This window comes from Trematomus bernacchii, unplaced genomic scaffold (genome assembly GCF_902827165.1).
Source record: "Trematomus bernacchii unplaced genomic scaffold, fTreBer1.1, whole genome shotgun sequence".
In the NCBI taxonomy this organism is placed as follows: domain Eukaryota; kingdom Metazoa; phylum Chordata; class Actinopteri; order Perciformes; family Nototheniidae; genus Trematomus; species Trematomus bernacchii.
Genome location: NW_022987394.1, coordinates 619,343 through 636,332, shown reverse-complemented (window position 1 = coordinate 636,332; position 16,990 = coordinate 619,343). Strand labels below are relative to the sequence as shown.

Here is a 16,990-nt window from a genome sequence, read left to right as displayed (position 1 = left end):
GTTTAGGATACACAGCGAAACACAGCCAAACTCATCCTGAGCACACACAAACTCACAACCGAAGTAAAAACAATAAGTGTGGCTTGATATTGAGTAAGAAAAAGGTTGATAAACGCTGTGAGAATGGGTCTGCAGAGAGAATGGGTCTGCAGAGAGAATGGGTCTGCAGAGAGAATTTCGCCGCGAAACAATTCTTTCTGAAATGTGTTGGGATACTTGGATGAATCCCTTTTAGTTTGATAATTGGCCTGTTGGCATTAGCCAGACAGCATTGTGTGACTTGTTGAACTGGTTTACCTGCATGTGTCACGCAATAGAAATAAAATAGCATTCCTCCAGAGGGAGTTTCTCTCCCACACACTCCCCCCCCTCTCGCACGCTTGCACACACACACACACACACACACGCACACGCACATGCACACGCACACGCACACGCACACGCACACGCACACACACCCAGAAGTACTTGTAATGTGGAGAGAGACAATACATCTGGATTCAGCTTTTAGCGCATTTTACAACTTTAAGGACCTAATAGGCTCTTTCACACTGGAGTACTTTTCCCAGGAATAGTTCCGATAGTTCCTGGGATTTTGCGTTCACACCAAAAAGATCTGGAACTAGAACTTTTTTTTGCGAACCTTTTGCAAACCTTTTTAGTCCCTGCTAGAGAGCAGTTACTTTCCTGGGGAGAAAAAGGTTCCCATTTCTGATTGGCTGGGCGAATTGCAAACCACGCCCGTAAAACTCCGAAAAGTTTTGGGAAGCCGCCATTGTATTTCCTGGCATTAGCAATATTAGAATTAGCATTAGCCCAGTGCACCAACGGAGAGAGATTCATTTATGGCAACACAAAAAAAAACATGGGAGCGGTGGAGATGAGGAGGTGTCGGTGTTCTGGCGATTTACCCAGAAGGCTTCAGTAGAAGCTGCTGGGAAGACTCCCAGCAGCTTCTACTGAAACCAGTGGACTTCCGGCCGGGGACTTCGGGTGGCAGTATACGCCGTGAAGTTGTTTGCGGCCTGCCAGTAAACCTAAAGCAGAAGAAGAAGAAGTGACGTCAGCGGCTTCATTTGCCTAATCCTCCCTCAGGGACTTAATCCGGTGTGAACGCGATCTGCTCTTTAGTTCCGGGAACTAAAGAGTTCCGATGAACTAAGTACTGGGAACTAAGGATGGCAAAGTACTTGGTGTGAAAGCGCTTATTGATTCTAATAACAGACGTCTCTTTCCCAATTTCATTTCATTTTTTTTTCATTTCAAACCTTTATTTAAAGGGCCCATGTCATGGCCATTTCCACTGATCATAATTCCATTGTTGAGGTCTACTAGAATAGATTTATATTGTGCATTATTCCAAACTCACATTGGTTTCTCATACAGCATCTCTGTAAACTACGTGTATTCACTGAATTTCACTCTCTGCCTTTAACGGCTCGTTGTAGCTCCAATAGCTCCAGCCCCCACCCTCCCTGTGAGCACAGTGTGCTCTGATTGGTCGGGACGTTGTGAATCGCGCTGAGCTCCGTGGAGGTGTTGTTTCCTTGTTTAGGATACACAGCGAAACACAGCCAAACTCATCCTGAGCACACACAAAGTCACAGCCGAAGTAAAAACAATAAGTGTGGCTTGATATTGAGTAAGAAAAAGGTTGATAAACGCTGTGAGAATGGGTCTGCAGAGAGAATGGGTCTGCAGAGAGAATGGGTCTGCAGAGAGAATGGGTCTGCAGAGAGAATGGGTCTGCAGAGAGAATTTCGCCGCGATCCCAACTGTCTGTTATCAGCCTGCAGCCAGGCAGGAGAAATCAGCAGAGCTGCCTACACTGTGTGTGTGTGTGTGAGGAAGTCCGTCAATCAGCGTGGGCTTAATGTAACGGCTCCGCGGACGTAACGTAACGGCTCCACGGATTGGTCCATTTGGTTCCGGGTACCGCATGACCGTATCGCGTCATAGCTCTGGGCGTGGCTACTGGGTATCCACACGTCACAATGGCCAGGAAGAACATGAGAAAGTTCCAACGAGGCGTTTTGGGGAGGTCTTTTCTGTGTTAGAGTTTTACTCGCTACAGGGTGTACTTTGAGGGTTTTTGACTCTGCAGACCGTTTACATGCATAACAACCTTCATAACACACAAGGGGACGGGTAATAACCGTAAAAGCATGACACCTCTCCTTTAATGTAACGTTGGTTAATATGCTCGTGAAATGCAAATATCAAGCGGCAAATTCAAAATTACAAATACACAAACAGTGGACTGCCGCCCTCACTAGTTGCTCTAATGTATGTTTGAAGTTGGAGACTACGAGCTCCTGTCTCACCAGTAGGATCCCACGCTCTTGGCGATGCTGACTCATATGACTCAAAGGACTCGTATGACCAGCAGCCTTCATACATGGCTGCAGTTGAAGCTCCTTATCTATATTATTTATATACTTTCTGCCACTCACTGCATAAGTCTCTGTCTAACTCTCGATTAATCATTTCATTAGATTTCTTTGCCATCACGTAGGTAAGGTCCTACGTTCATTTACAAGGCTTGTTCCACTCTGGTAAAACAACTGGCTCACCTCACTAATGTATTTCCTCGTATCATCATATGATCAACATTTACTATTTCGAGGGGGTTCACCTTTCCTAGCCATCTCCTCCTCTCTTTTAATCATCAAGTCACATGGGGTCTAATCCCAAGTATTAAGATAGTTAATACTCCGGAGGAGAGAGAGTAAGGATCGGCGGGCCGGAGCTTGAGTAGCCTACTGTCTAAATAATTACCGTCAGACACCGGTCAAGCTCTCAGCTTCTCCGTATCGAGCTCTATGCGACTACTTTTCTGCCCCACTTTGATGAATGTATTATTCACTCGTTCGCATTGTCTCTATTCTCGTCTAATTCTCAATCATGTCTCAGCAGAATCCATGCTGTGCTGGACTATGGTGATCTGATTTATATGAATGCACCTGCCCATTACCTGAACAAGTTAGATGCCGCCTATCACAGCGCACTGAGATTTGTTACTATTTGTAAGCACTTACTCATCACTGTACCCTGTATGCCAGGGCAGGTTTGCCTTCACTTACTGTACGGAGGCTCAGTCATCGGTAATGGTACATGTTCCTCTATAAGCCATGTGGGGTAAACTCCCATCTTACATCTGCTCTCTGATCACACAGTTACATATGCCAAGGCAAGGACTGACTTAGGTACGAAGCTTTTATGTGCGCAGCTCCTCCTGCTTGGAACAGTCTTAAAAAAGATTGAAACTGAGCAATTTGGTTCCACTGCATGTTTTTAAAGCTCGGATAGGTGCAATGCTATTTGATACTGTTTATACTTGTCAATGTCGATAGGTATGTAAATGTAGCCCTGTCAATATGATGTATGATGTCCTTATTGTTTTCTGTTGTTTTACGTTTTATGTTGTAACCTACTTGCTGCAGGTCTCCCTTGGAAAAGAGTTCGATGATCTCAATGGGACCACCTGGTTAAATAAAGGTTTGAAATGAAATGCCACCTGGTAAGTTAAGATCCTTCGTCAAGTGGCCCGATCTCCTTATCTCTCATCCACTCTCCTACTTTTTGGGGGTTCTCTATATGCTCACGGCTACATTTCCCCCTTTAGATATACGATTTCAGGATCGGGGTATAATCGCCAAAGACTTAACATTTATCATATGACATGTGTCAATAAATGTTCTTTAAACAAAATGAAGTCTCTCCTGATTGAAATGAAGCTCAGCGCAAGTTCTTTCAGGAAGACTGGGTATGTATACATTCACTCCGCAGCTGCTTATAATCAGCTCATCACGGACGTCTCTTTAACCTATTACATCTCACCTCATTCTCCAGCAGCCAATCACCGTGCTGCAGCCAAACTTTGAAATGGTTCTCCTCTCTCCTGCAGTCAGCTGTGATTTCAGGTTGTCATGCTGCCGCCCGCCTCCTCCCCATCCACCTCCTTTCATCATATCCAGTGCCAGGAGAGCTAACCCAAGACCTCATCACACCTCCCCTTCATCCCATCTCCTCATCATCATCACCACCAGTGTCTAGACCCCGGGGGGGTTCCCTATATGCTCACGGCTGCATTTCCCCCTATATATATACGATTTCAGGATCGGGGTCTAATCACCAAAGACTTAACATTTATAATATGACATGTGTCAATAAATGTTCTTTAAACAAAATGAAGTCTCTCCTGAATGAAATAAAAACCTGTCTGAAAATGATCAACATCTATTTTTAGTCTTCAAACACTCCCAGAGCCCATACCTTGTTCCTCTTTGTGTTTACTTCCTGTTTGTCTTGTTCATCAGGAAGTTTCGTGCTCTCCATAAATATAAAAATGAATATTCAAAAAGTACTCCACAGTGTTTTCCGATGGAGAATCACTCCAGCTACTCTGGCCTGCAAGAGTCTACTTGTGAAAAGCACTGGTACAAATGCTTGTATAACTTCACACGTTAGGGCCATGTAGCTAATAAGTAGCATATCATAAATATAACATCAGAAAGTATTTATCAAACGCACACAGGCAGCTGTGTGTAGACCCAGTTTGACGGTAAAGGATGTATCCTAATTTATCTGGCCTCATTGCTGTGATGTGTAATTTACATGGATTTAATAGTACCACATTGTTAACCCTGTAAGGCCCCCGGTTGTGATTTTACAACATTACTTTAAGCTATCCTAAAAAAGTCAGTAAATGTTTTGTTTTTTTAAAGACTACATTTAGATTCAAAAGGTCCTTTTGTTCAGCCTCACTAGGCTATTGGATATTAAATGTGTTTATAGGTCCTCTGGCCATACACTCACACAACTTCAAAATCTTCAAACGAGCAACATCTCTTTGTTTTATTGGACTGGATTTGTCAGATTCAAGTAAGTAAAATGCTTCAAAATTTTTTTTTTTTATTATTACAATGTCTAGAACATGTACATATTTAGTTTTTGTGGAATACACAACATTTTGATTTTGATTTTGAGCAGCTTATGTCTTTGTTGCAATATTACATATGGGTCAGTGTGGTAGTCAAAATAGCATGAGCACCTGTCATGGACCCCGCCCTTCTTATATGTTCACATATGGAAATAAAACACTAATAGAAATATAATGTCTTTGATAATTCACTATAACTAAGTTCTAAATGTGTCCTCTGTTAAGATTTTGAATTAAGACCAGAATTGAATAAATGAATACATTATTTCTGATAGCAGTATTTGAAATGGTATCTTATCAGTTAATTAGTTACAAAAATACATTTAACTCTTCTTCTTTCTCTTCTTCTAACTCTTCACAGTTCTTTCTGAAATGTGTTGGGACACTTGGATGAATCCCTTTTAGTTTGATAATTGGCCTGTTGGCAATAGCCAGACAGCATTGTGTGACTTGTTGAACTGGTTTACCTGCATGTCTGCGTGTAGGGAGGGGCAGGCCGCCCTTCCCTACACGCAGATCACGCAATAGAAATAAAATAGCATTCCTCCAGAGGGAGTTTCTCTCCCACACACACTCCCCACCCCCTCTCTCACGCTTGCACACACACACACACACACACACACACACACACACACACACACACACACACACACACACACACACACACACACACACACACACACACACACACACACACACACACACACACACACACACACACACACACACACAATACATCTGGATTCAGCTTTTAGCGCATTTTACAACTTTAAGGACCTAATAGGCTCTTTCACACTTGAGTACTTTTCCCAGGAATAGTTCCGATAGTTCCTGGGATTTTGCGTTCACACCAAAAAGATCTGGAACTAGAACTTTTTTTTGCGAACCTTTTGCAAACCTTTTTAGTCCCTGCTAGAGAGCAGTTACTTTCCTGGGGAGAAAAAGGTTCCCATTTCTGATTGGCTGGGCGAATTGCAAACCACGCCCATAAAACTCCGAAAAGTTTTGTGAAGTATTGTATTTGCTGGCATTAGCAATATTAGAATTAGCATTCGCCCAGTGCACCAACGGAGAGAGATTAATTTATGGCAACACAACAAAAAAACATGGGAGCGGTGGAGATGAGGAGGTGTCGGCGTTCTGGCGATTTACCCAGAAGGCTTCAGTAGAAGCTTCTACTGAAACCAGTGGACTTCCGGCCGGGGACTCCGGGTGGCAGTATACGCCGTGAAGTTGTTTGCGGCCTGCCAGTAAACCTAAAGCAGAAGAAGAAGAAGTGACGTCAGCGGCTTCATTTGCCTAATCCTCCCTCAGGGACTTAATCCGGTGTGAACGCGATCTGCTCTTTAGTTCCGGGAACTAAAGAGTTCCGATGAACTAAGTACTGGTAACTAAGGATGGCAAAGTACTTGCTGTGAAAGCGCTTATTGATTCTAATAACAGACGTCTCTTTCCCAATTTCATTTCATTTTTTTTTCATTTCAAACCTTTATTTAACCAGATTGGTTCCATTGAGATAATAGATCTCTTTTTCAAGGGAGACCTGCAGCATATAGGTTCCACATGAAACATAAAACAATAAAGGACATCATACATTATATTTACAGGATACATTTACATAGTTATCGACATTTACAAGTTCCCATAGTATCAACGAGCATTTCATTTAGCCTAGCTTTAAAAACATGCAGAGGAATGAGATTGCTCAGTTTCAATTCTTGCTGAAGATTGTTCCAAGTGGAGCTGCGCACATAAAAGCTGTCTTACCTAAGACAGTCCTTGCTCTTGGCACATCTAACAATACTACATCATGCGATCTCAGACAATAGCTGCTTGCAACTCTCTGTGTTATCAGAGAGCAGATATAATACGGGAGTTTACCCAACAAAGCTTTATAAATAAACGTGTACCAATGACTGAGCCTGAGTAAGTGATGGCAAACCTGCCTTGGCATACAGGGTACAGTGATGTGTAAGTGCTTTACAATTTGTGACAAATCTCAGTGCGCTGTGATAGGCGGCATCTAACTTGTTCAGGCAATGGGCAGGTGCATTCATATACAACAAATCACCATAGTCCAGCACAGGTAAAAAGGTCACAGTGACTAGCCTTTTTCTGGCCTCGAGTGAGAAACAGGACTTGTTTCTGAAAAACAAACCTAGCCTAACCCTCAGCTTTTTAAGCAGGTTATTGACATGAAGTTTAAAAGAGAGACAATCATCAAGCCAGATACCAAGGTATTTGTAACAGGTAACCACTTCTAGTACTTGTCCTTGCATAGTCACAATATCTAAAACAGGCTCTGGTGTCTTTTTAGCTTTTGAAAAGAGCATTACCTTGGTTTTCTCAACATTTAAAAGAAGCTTAAGTTCAGAGAGCTGAGTCTGAATAATGTTAAAAACAGCCTGTAATTTAACAACAGCCTCCTTAATGGAGGGACCTGCACAATACATCACGGTATCATCCGCATAAAAATGTAAAGTAGCTTCATCCACATTTTCACCTAAACTGTTGACATCAAAGTGAACACATTGGGACCTTTCAGAGAGGTAGTTCACAAACCACCCCACTGCATGGCTGGATATGCCAATACTGAGTAGCCTCTGCTTTAAGATGCGATGATCGACGGTATCAAACGCTTTGGAAAGGTCAATAAATAGAGCTACACAACTCTGCTTATTATCTAAAATACTCGTAATGTCATTCACCACTTTCATTGTGGCAGTGATGATGCTATGTTGCTTTCTGAAGCCTGACTGATGTTTAGACAGGATGTCATTTTTACATAAAAACACCTTTACCTGTTCACTCACTAGGCGTTCAAGAACCTTAGCCAGAACTGACAATTTCGAGATGGGCCTATAATTATTTAATAAGGTGGCCTCCCCACCTTTTAGTAGAGGCAGGACATAAGCTGACTTCCATACTTTAGGAATTGTGTTTGTGCTGAGGGAGAGGTTAAAAAGAGAAGTAAGAGGTGGAGCAATAAAATCTGCAGCTATCTTTAAAAAGAAAGGTTCTACGTTGTCCGGGCCAGCCGGTTTCTTAGGATCTAACTTAAATAATGCTTCATGAACAACATTAACAGTAAAAGGAGTAAAACTGAAAGGGTTTTCCAGACCACATTGTTCAGAGTCACAGACTGTGGTGTTCACAGAAGCAGAGTTAGTCACAGAATCAAACAGAGAGCCACAGGACACAAAATGCTCATTAAAGCAATTTAACATGGTGGCCCTGTCCGATATAGAGCCAGATGCTGTGGTAATGCACGGAGGTAGCTCATTTCGGATATCACCAGTGGATATCGATTTTATGGCTTTCCAAAATTTCCTAGGATTATTTAGGTTTTCTGTAGTAATTGACAAATAGTACTTTGACTTAGCGCTTTTGACATGTGAAGTGAAGCTATTCCTTAGCTGCCTAAAACGTAGCCATTCTAACTCTGAGCCTGATTTCCTAGCCTTTGCCCAGGCCTTGTTTCTCTCATGCAGGAGACTAGACAGTTCAGAAGAAAACCAAGGATTGTCTCGTCCCTTTACTCTAAATGTACGCAGGGGTGCATGTCTATCAATGATCTCCATAAAACCAAGATACAAATAAGACCATGCAGTTTCTACCAGAGATGGAGTACTCGAGTCCTGGACTCGGACTCGAGTCGGACTCGAGTGCCGATTTTCGGGACTCGTGACTCGACTGGACTCGCGCATTGATTGACGCGTCTCGGACTTGGACTTGTCAATTCTCGCGCACGATGACTTGGACTCGGACTCGTGAATGTTCCCCCCCACGATGACTTGGACTCGGACTCGGACTCGTAAATTCTCGCTTACAATGACTTGGACTCGGACTCGTGAATGTTCCCCCCCACGATGACTCGGACTCGGACACGTACATTGACGCTCCGACTTGGACTCGGACTCGAGCAAGTTTTCTCTGGAGTCTGATGTCCTCTATCCCTGCGTGTGCACCTGCGAGGCAAGTTCACGTACTGGGCCCCGCTATTCCAGTCTAAAGATGTCTAGAGACACACCCCGCATCGTGCTGTATGCTTTCACACATTCTGCTTCCACATTGGAAAAGAGCAGCGCAAAATGCTCGTTATGTGGAAAAAATATTGAAGAGAAGAGAAGGCTCCATAACACATTACTCTAAGGATCGAGTTCAGACATATAGGCTGTCTTGAACACTATCATCAGAGTAACGTGATCTAATCAATAAATAAAGATTCAGCCGATAACACGAAAGCACATGGCTACTTAACATGCAGAATGAGTCATTTTGCATGCTAAGTAGCCATGTGCTTTCTGGGGCTCAATCTTTATCGGTAAACCGATTTAACCGGTAAAAGTTCCTTCAAAATAAGAGTCCCGATCTTATTACTATCAAAATAAAAGTGCAAAACGAAAACGTTACCATAGGAAAATATTGGATTACAAATATAATCACTTCTCTAAAAGGTAACTAATTTGAAATATAGTTAGACATATTATGGGTCATTTACAATAATAATAATAATAATAATATTAGTAATAAGCTTTATATATTTGTATAGCACCTATTACAAGAATTGTAGCCAAACTGGCTTCACAGCAGTTCAATAGACAGATTAGTATAACATGACAGGATAAAAGCAATGTAGAGGGGCAGCTACATTTCAACACATATATCCACGAAGATTAATACATGAAGACTTGTGACTCGGACTTGACTTGGACTCTTCTTAGGTGACTCGGACTTGGACTCGGACTCGAACACAGGTAATGATGACTCGGACTGGACTCGGACACTCCTTGGGTGACTCGGACTTGGACTCTGACTCGAACACAGGTAATGATGACTCGGACTCGACTCGACTCGGACACTCCTTGGGTGACTCGGACTTGGACTTGGACTCGAACACAGGTAATGATGACTCGGACTCGACTCGACTCGGACACTCCTTGGGTGACTCGGACTTGGACTCGGACTCGAAGAGTGGTGACTCGAGAGTGACTTGGACTCGTGAATTGGTGACTTGACTACAACACTGGTTTCTACATCAGCACACAGATCGATTTTTCCCCAATCAAACCCAAACAGATCATGAACAAAACCCTGCTACACAAAATGTTTTGTGTCTCTCTTAATGATAATACGAGGTTTAACCTTTTGGACCTTTGTGTCCCTAATTGTGGCTACAGCACAGTGGTCACTCACATCATTCGCAAATACTCCCACAGATGAGTATTTATAGGGAACATTAGTTAGAATGAGATCAATTAGGGAGGATTTATTAGGGGACTTAATGTTAGGGCGAGTAGGACTGTCAACAATCTGAGTAACATTCAGAGAGATACAAAGGTTTTTAAAATCCTCTGATACTGCAGTTAACCAGTCCCAGTTAAAATCTCCAAGTAGCAGTATTTCCTTATAGTCAAGTTGAGATAAAAGATTTGCTAGTGAAGACAAGGAGTCCTTGACAGCTGAGGGGTCTGTGACAGCCCACCACCATGACCTGTTGCCCCTTTGCCACTTCTATATTTAAGGCTAACAATTCGAATTGCTTACTGATAGATTTGGAAACTAATGTGGTTACACTGAACTTATTCTTAACATAAATGGCAACGCCACCACCTTTATTAGGCCGGTCGGAGCGATACACATTATAACCATTTAAGGCAATGTCAGAGGCCAAAATAGTTTTATTTAGCCATGTTTCCGATAAAACAATGACGTCAGCGTCAGTCGAGCTTGCCCAAATGCGGACAAAATCTAGTTTACCTAACAGACTGCGCACATTCAAATGGATGAAACCCAACCCAGACCTAGCTTTAAAATCAGCAGGAGTAGCGATCTGACTACTACTACTGGGCGGTCCAGGGTTAGGTTGAACATTTCCTGACAGTAATAACAACAACAAAAAACAGGCATCATTTCCTCTTAATCGACACACATACATTGTCATCTACTTTAGAATCACCGGAAAAGTCTGCGAGAGTGTGATTTGAGCTTAAGAAGCAGTCCTGAAGAACCATCATCGCAGGCAAACAAAAAAGACAAACATATTTTTGTCAAGCAGATTGTCAGTGACAAGGCAACCGGTATTTGTTTGTGTAACACATCCGACCCTTTGCAGGGGATGCCCACTGCGGGTGGCAGAACAGACCTGAATCCAGTAGACTTCTCAGAATGACCAGAGATCTTCTCATAGTCCAAAACAGTTAACAGGCACAGCAGAATCACGATATGGGCCATTTTCCCAGACCAGCACACAGTATCCGTGATGTTCCTGGAGCAAATCAGCACAGCAGCAAAGGACAGGCGAAAGCAGCAGCGTGGAAGCGCTCCGGTCTCTCCGTGGTATCCCCGGGGTGAAAGGTCTCCTCAGCAAAGCAGCACACGACACCGCAGCACACGACAGGTGGGAGCAGGCCTCCGCAACAGCAGAACCAGGACAGGTGGAAAGCAGGCCCCAGCCGTGTTAAATCCTCCTCCGCACAGCAGCACATGCCCGGTGGAAGCAGGCCAAGCCCGAAGCGTGGAGCCACTCCGTCTCTCCGCGACGACTCCGTCTCTCCGCGACGACTCCGGGGTAAAAACCTCCTCAGCACAGCCGTACTCTACAGGTGGGAGCAGGCCTCCGCAGATCGCAGACACCAGACAGGTGGAAAGCAGGCAGCAACAGGTGGAGCCGCTCCGTCTCTTTGCGACGTCTCCGGGGGAAATCCACCTCAGCACAGCCGTACTGGGAGTAGGCCTCGCTGTTTATTCCCTCCAGTCACTCTTCCGTGTGCATCTCGTGAGCTGGCAAAGTTGAGTGGTAGTCAATAGGCGCTTTCATACCGGAGTACTTTTCCCAGGAATAGTTCCGATAGTTCCTGGGATTTTGCGTTCACACCAAAAAGATCTGGAACGACAACTTTTTTTCTGGAACCGTTTCATCCCTTTTTAGTCCCTGCTAGAGAGGTGGTACTTTCCTGGGGAGACAAAGGTTCCAATTTCTGATTGGCTGAGCGAATTGCAAACCACGCCCCGTAAAACTCAGAAAAGTTTTTGTGTAGCCACCATTTTATTTGCTCGCATTAGCATTATTAACGCGCACCAACGGAGACTAACTTATGGCAACACAAAATAAAACATGGGAGCGGTGGAGATAAGGAGGTGTCGGCGTTCTGGCGATTTACTCGGAAGGCTTCAGTAGAAGCTGCTGGGAGTCCCAGCAGCTTCTACTGAAGCCAGTCCCAAACTCCGGGGACTTCCGAGTCTTCGGGTGACAGTATACACCGTGAAGTTGTTTGCGGCCTGCCAGTAAACCCAAAGCAGAAGAAGAAGAAGTGACGTCAGCGGCTCATTTGTGTAATCTTCGCGTTTTACTCGCTACAGGGGGTACTTTGAGGATTTGTGACTCTGCACACCGTTTACATGCAGAAAAACCTTCATAACACACAAGGGGACGGGTAATAATCGGAAAAGCATGACATGGGCCCTTTAACATTACCAAAACCAGGGAGCACAAGGAAGGATCAGGACAAAAAAAAAACTCAGGAACAAACATGGAGCGTGACAGGTAGCATGGACATCAAGAGACGGGCAGGTAACATAGACGAGGAGAGATGACAAACAGACATGGAGCACAGGGGAAGACAAGACCAAATACACAGAAGGGTATTCACAGGACAAGACACAGCTGGCAGGGGAGGCAGAAGCACAAGGGCAACAGGTGAACACAATCAGACACACCTGGGCTGCATCTCACTTTGGTTAAATTAAATCCTTACGCCCCTCACTTGCGTCGTTTCCCTGCGTTTAGTCCCTCCCACCAGGGAAGCATGGAGAGACGCAAGGAAACCACGAGAAGCAGGGAAATGAGTTTTAAGAGCAATGGGACGTCCTTTCCTCCGGAGCGTCACGTGAAGCGACGTCCGTTTGTGATGACTCCGCACAGCTGATCGTCTGACAGCAGCTCTGTCCACGTTATTTTCACAAACACCCCCGCCTCTGTTAGTACACATTTACCGACATAAACATTTGTATCATCTGTTGTAGACCCAAATATATGAAATAAAATAAGAACTCATTCTCAAAAAAGATAAACGCCATTCTTAAAATCTATAAACGAACAATAGTTTGATTAATATTGATTAGAGTGCACAATAGAAATAAAATAATTCAGAGAAGAAAAAGAGATATGTTATCTATCAAAACCCAGTTAGATTAACATTCATTGGATTGCACACTTTGTTTGTTTGTGTGGATATGTAGCACATTAACATGTTAAATAGCACTTAATGACTGACTGAATGGAAATGACAATCAATGAAAATGTAAAACGAAAAAAGCGATCATGAAAATGTTTCCAATAAATGAATAAAATCATTTTTGACCACTTTGTTTTTCAGATATATCACATATTTGTAACTGAATGATGCATGCATTGAAACAAAACACAGTATAAACTGAGGAGTGAGTCCCGTGAGTTTCATGTGTTTTCTTCACTCCGCTGGGAAACTGCTCTCATGTCAAGAAGCATCAGATCAGTGCATGCGCTGCATCGTCCAATCAGTGAGCGATACACAGTAAGGGGGCGGGGAGAGTATCTGAGGATTTCACCGGAGGATGGTCTGGTGGTTCCTCGATTATCGCTCCTCCATTATCGCTCCTCGCTCCTCGATCCTCGGTCCTCCGGCACAAATAAGGCCATTGGGACGCTACTCAAGATGGGGCAGACAAATCAACTTCCGGTGATACCGAGACCGAAGAGCGAGGAAATGAAAAATAACCGAAGTGAGACGCAGCCCAGGGAAACTAAAGACAGGAAGGCAAACACAGGAAGTAGGATCAGACATGACACAAGGAGGAAAACATTTCAAAATAATGATACAATCTATAATTTATCTCTGGCCTTCATTCACAAAAAATACATGTAGTTGATTTGGACACATTTTTTGAAGCCCCATTGACTGACATGCAATAACTGGGACTGATGGAAGAATCTGCGAGGAATGAACTAGGAGCAGAGAAATAATCATATTTTAAATGACAGCTCCATCATAAGAGGCCAACAAGAGTGACAGTAGGCGCGTTCACACCGGAGTACTTTTCCCCGTACTTTTCCCGTTTAGTTCCATTAGTACCCCTTATGTTGCGTTCACACCAAAAACAGTACTTAGTGCCGGGAACGTTTACCCCCATTTTTACTGCCTGCTAGAGAGGTGGTACCAAAAAAGTACCAAAAAAGTACCAATTTCTATTGGCTGGGTGAATTGCAAACCACGCCCCGCAAAACTCTGAAAAGTTTTGTGAAGCCGCCATTGTATTTGTCGCATTAGCATTATTAGCATTAGCATTAGCCCCGCGCACCAACGGAGAGAGAATAACTTATGGCAACACAAAAAAAAACATGGGAGCGGTGGAGATGAGGAGGTGTCGGCGTTCTGGCGATTTACTCGGAAGGCTTCAGTAGAAGCTGCTGGGAGTCCCAGCAGCTTCTACTGAAGCCAGTCCCCGGGGACTCCGGGTGGCAGTATACGCCGTGAAGTTAAACCAGTAAACCCAAAGCAGAAGAAGACGAAGTGACGTCAGCGGCTCATTTGAGTAATCTTCCCTCAGGGAACTTATTCCGGTGTGAACGTGATTGGTACTTAGTACCTGGGGTACTAAGTGCCGGGGCACTAAGTGCCGGCACTAAGTGCGGCAAAGTACTTGGTGTGAAAGCGGCTAGTGTGTGTCACTGTGCTGAAGGATAGACCAGCTATCCAGGCCAGTCTCTAAAGACTTTCCATGGGGTAAAAGCTGCTGCCGGAGAGTACTGACTGGAAGTAGTGCTGACATCATGTCTACCATATCCTCTTAAAAGACTCTGTCCAACAATATCAGTCTCAGGAAGAAAGGTATTTTAATATAATTAAACATAGCAGAACAACATACATTCTTGTACTCAGGAGGGGACATTGACAGAGGATGTCTAACACACTAGAAGTACTTAATTGTATTGTTGGTACTAGTAGGCGTACTACAACTGAGTCCAGCAGTATCAATTTCATTAACAACGAATCGTAACATTTGATTTTTTATCACTCATCAAATATAACAGGAAAACATGCATTTTGTACTAAGGAGGGGACTTTGACAGAGTATTTCTCAAAAAGTACACAGTAAAGGTACTTCATTGTATTGTTGGTATTAGCTGTACTACAACTGAGTCCAGCAGTATCAATTTCAATAACAACTAATTGTAAAATTGTATTTTTATCACTCATCAAAGATAGCAGGAAAACATGCATTATGTACCATGGAGGGGAGTTTGACAGAGGATTACTCACAAAGTACACAGTAAATACTTCATTTTATTTCTGGTAGCAGTCAAACTAGTACTGAGTCTAACAGTGACAGTTTTATTAAGAACTTATGGTAACAAATATTTGTATCGCTCATCAAATATAGCAGGGGATGAAGAGCGAGAGACGGCTGAAGTGACCGCAGTGCAGAATCGCTGCATAGTTTAACCTCTTGAGCCCTATTGCCCCCAGGGTTAGGGTCAGGGTCAGGGTTAGGGTTCACCCCTGAACCCTGACCCTGAATTTACTCGGACACAGCAACATCTAAATTGATTCAGACACTTCTACAGCCAACTCACAGGTGTATCATTGCTTTGATAAAAAAGGTTATTCATATACCCCTTTTAGTTGTGAAGATATACTCATTCCTTCTGGGCATGTCATTTTCGAGGGTTAGGGCCCAGGCCTCAAGAGGTTAAATCTCCTAACAATGTTGTCCATTTTAGACGTAGGCTTATGATATTTACAGCCCTTAATAACATTTGTTTTCTTTTCTCAATGTGTGTCTTGGCCATTTTCGCTGGGATCGCTAAATTCACCTTGTTTTCCCTTGTGTATTATATTATCACCGTTCCTTCAACAGGATACTGTAGTGCTTCAAAGCATGTGTACACACAAACATGAAAGATTGACAATAAAGTTGACTTTTACTTTGATATCCTTTTTACTTCCCAGAGGTTCCCTGCACTCCATGTCGTACGGATTACTTGTGTTAAGGCAATTGCATTTACTCTTCAAAAATCTTAAAGTGGTGTTAATATGTGCAGATTATCCTGCTGAACCAAACATGTAAGTATCATAAACATTTGTTAACGACAGAGATTATTTCTCCCATAAATGGAAACCCAATAGAGAAAAAGTAAGGAAATGTGGCAGGTATTGGATGAAGAGTAATATAATAGAGTTTCTTTAATTGGACATACAGTATACTCTTGTTAAGTACCTTGTAATTGAGTACAGCACTTTAGTAAATGTTCTTAGTTACTGTCCACCACTGGCCTTGATAATATGTTGGGTGTATCGGTTTAAATCTATGAAATTCATTTGATTTACATTTTTAGTCAAAATGAAGATCGCTGCCTTCAATGTGAAGAGACTGGGATGGAAAAAGGTCAACAAGGAGGACGTACGGGAAATTATCATTAAGGTAACTCACCGTGCTGAACCACACAAGTTTGTTCAGTGTAATATTTCAGTTAATGTTTTTGTACATGGTGAGAAAATTAAAGGAAAGGAGCTGTTTTTTATGCATTGAAAACATTTATAAAATGTAAAAAGTGCTTTTAGTTCTATGCTTTCTTTTCTCTGTGGTTGTGTTTTGCAGATCATGTCTCAGTACAGCGTGGTGGTGCTGGTGGAGGTGACGGATAAGACAGGTGGTGATGCCATGAAACTGCTCCTCAAACACCTTAATGCAGCGGTTTTCAAAGTGTGAGGCGCGCCTCCCCTGGGGGGCGCCAGAGAGCTTCAGGGGAGGCGCAGCGTGAGAAAAAAATAAAGAGAAACAATGAAATCTAGCTCGTTAACTTCAGCTAACTTTATGCGAGCGGCAACATGGATCGATTTTTAGTGAAGTTACCTAAAGTGAGAGAGGAGACAGCGTCTGGCCACCCCAGTTGGCAGCTTTGTTTTGAAATAAAAGTTGTGGCTCATCGGACATTTATCAGAGAAAATCCCTGATGTCCGAGTGCAAGTGAATGCAGCACAAGACGCGAGCCTTGTAACCCTGGCG

General features: G+C 43.2%; 1 protein-coding gene and 1 long non-coding RNA gene across 2 annotated transcripts in view; both read left to right on the top strand.

Annotated features, from left to right (window-relative positions):
• LOC117486481 (deoxyribonuclease-1-like 1) overlaps window positions 1-16,990 on the top strand; it is a 103,634-nt gene that overhangs the window by 71,497 nt on the left and 15,147 nt on the right. The window lies entirely within an intron of this gene.
• On the top strand, window positions 4,800-16,675 carry LOC117486510. The gene is made up of 3 exons (XR_004556280.1): window positions 4,800-4,884; window positions 16,320-16,405; window positions 16,583-16,675. It is a non-coding gene; the product is annotated as an uncharacterized LOC117486510 (long non-coding RNA).